This window comes from Gekko japonicus, unplaced genomic scaffold (genome assembly GCF_001447785.1).
Source record: "Gekko japonicus isolate JY-2015 unplaced genomic scaffold, Gekko_japonicus_V1.1 scaffold100, whole genome shotgun sequence".
Taxonomy (NCBI): Eukaryota; Metazoa; Chordata; class Lepidosauria; order Squamata; family Gekkonidae; genus Gekko; species Gekko japonicus.
Genome location: NW_015167060.1, coordinates 422,846 through 425,700, shown reverse-complemented (window position 1 = coordinate 425,700; position 2,855 = coordinate 422,846).

Genomic DNA, 2,855 nt, shown 5'->3' with positions numbered 1-2,855 from the left:
CGAATGAAAGAGTGCAAACTCACTCACTAGACAATGAGTATTGTACAGTCCCAGAAATGCCAGTCCTATACGTTATCATGAAAATAAATCAACCCTCCAGCAATATGGCCCAAGATCATTGTCTTATGTTGGCATTTTCTTTTCTGAGATACACTAGTGCTGTCTGGGATTGATTGATTTGATTTCTCGCACACGTACACATGGCTACTGAAGGCTAAGCCAAACGGATCTCCACTAGGGTTGCCAGCTCTGGGCTGGAAAATACCTGGAGATGTTGGGGGTGGAGCCTGAGGAGGTCAAGGTTTGGGGAGAGGAGGGACTTCAGTGGGGTATAATGTCATAGAGTCTACCTTCCAAAGTGGCCATTTTCTCCCGGAGGAACTGATCTCTGTTACCTGGAGATCAGCTGTAATAGTGGGAGATCTCCAGCCACTACCTGGAATATGGCAACCCTAAAGTCTATAAAAAGTAAATTTATATCAGGGGTCAATGCCTCTTTACAAGAGGGAGTGGTTCTATCCTGCCTAAAAAGTGGTAAGTCCACTTCTGAAGAAACCCTCCCTTGACCCAGAAAATTTGAACTACTGTAGGCCAGTAGGAAATATCCCTTTCCTGGGCAAGGTTCTAGAGAGGGTGGTTGCCAACCAACTCCAGGCAGTCTTGGATGAAACTGATGATCTGGATCCATTTCAGTTGGGGTTCAGGCCTGGATTTGGCACAGAAACAGCCTTGGTTGCCCTGTATGATGACCTGTGCCGGGAGCGAGACAAGGGGGGGATGCAACCCTATTGATACTGCTGGATCTCTCGGTGGCTTTCAATACCATCAACCATGGTATCCTTCTGGAGTGGCTAGCTGAGATGGGAGTGGGGGGCACTGCATTGCAGTGGTTCTATACCTACTTAGAGGGCCGTCTCCACAAGGTGGTGCTTGGGGAATATTGCTCAAGCCCATGGATTCTCTAGGTTGGAGTTCTGTGGTCTCCCATGCTATTTAATATCTACATGAAACCGCTGAGTGGGGACATCTGGAGTTTTGGAGTGTATTGCCATCGGTGCACTGACGACATGCAGCTCTATTTCTCCCTTTCATCATCAGCAGGTGAAGCTGTGAATGTGCTAAATCAATGTCTGGCTACAATAATGGACGGCATGAGGGCTAACAAACTGAAACTCAATCAAGACAAGATTGAGATTCTGTTGGTGGTGATTCCTTTGACTGGATGGGGGGGTGTACAACCTGTTCTGGATTCAGTCGTACTCCCCCTGAAGGAGCAGGTTTGCAGCTTGAGGGTGTTCCTTGATCCATTTCTTGTCACTTGAGGCTCAGGTGGCATTAATGGCTCGGAGTATTTTCTACTAGCTTTGGCTGGTGGCCCAGTTGCTGGTGGCCCAGTATCTGGACAAGGATAGCCTGGCTTCAGTAATTTATGCCCTGTTAATCACCAGACTAGATTACTGCAATGCACTCTGTGTGGGGCTGCCCTTGAAGACAGTTCAGAAGCTGCAGCTGGGGCAGAATGCGGCAGCTAGATTTATAACTGGGACCCAGAGGTCTGAATATATAAGACCAGTTCTGGCCTGCCTGCATTGGCTGTCTGTATGTTTCCAGTCCCAATTAAAGGTGCTGGTCTTAACCTACAAATCCCTACACAACTTGGGACCACAATACCTGTCGGAGCGCCTCTCCCAACCCCAATCTACCAGACACTATACTCAACTTCTGGGTCCTTCCTCCAGGTGCCAACCCCTCGAGAAGCAACTAGGGGAAGGATCTTTCGGGTGGTAGCCCCTGCCTTTGGAACAACCTCCTTGCTGCAGCCTGCCTGGCACCATATTTGCCATCTTTTTGGTGCCAGATTAAGACAGCCCTCTTAGCAGAGGCCTTTACAGACCTCCCTGGTCATGCGGGAGCCCAATATGATTAGCCAGGTGTTTGTCTTTCACTTTGGGTCAGGTTCATTGTTCTTTAATGTTTATGTTATTTTAATTCTTAATGTTTAATGTTTTTCTTCTATTGTATTTTATTGTTTTATATTTGTTGTAAACTGTCCAGAGAGCTTCAGCTACAGGTGGTATAGAAATAAACAAATAAATAAAAATTCCAAAGGAAGAGAGGGTATTTAACTCTTCAACTCACATTTGGGTTTGTTAAGCAAAACTAATATCCCTGCAATAAGGTTGGGTGGGTTTTTTTGGGTTTTTTTTTTTGTATGTGTGCCTGGAAGTCATGGTGACATCTGGCGACTCCTACTGAAGCATGGAGGACGTTCAGAGAAGTAGTTTGATGACCTGGTATTCTTTGGAGGTCTCCCATACAAATAATTGCCAGGGTTGGCCCTTGGTTAGCTTCTGAGATCTGACACGATCAGGCTTGCCTGGGCTATCCAGGTAAGGACCCTGCAATAAGTTTTAAAGGGTGTTCAGTTCAGTCTATTTCTATGGTCCTTAGACCAGCCATACAAAAAGAAGTACACTTTTACAATATTCCAAGATTTTAAAATACATCAGTAAAACATTAGATTAAAATTTAGTCTAATATCAAACTGCTGTATCTAACGACCTACCTTAGAATTTCCGTGATCTGAGTATCACCATCAGGGGTCATTTTGTAGAAAAAGAGGTGCAGGAGCTCATTAGCATAACATTAGCATAACTTATTTGCATATGTCACACCCCCTGACATCACCGGGAGTGTGTCAGAAGGCAACAACCACCACTCAGGCTCCACTGGACTGTTTTGGATTGCTGGGGGGGGATGTGCAGATCTGCCCTTACAGAGGAGGGAGTGTTCGTACCTGAATAAAACTTGGTCTTAAAGGTGCCACTGGACTGTTTTGGACTGCTAGCTATGGG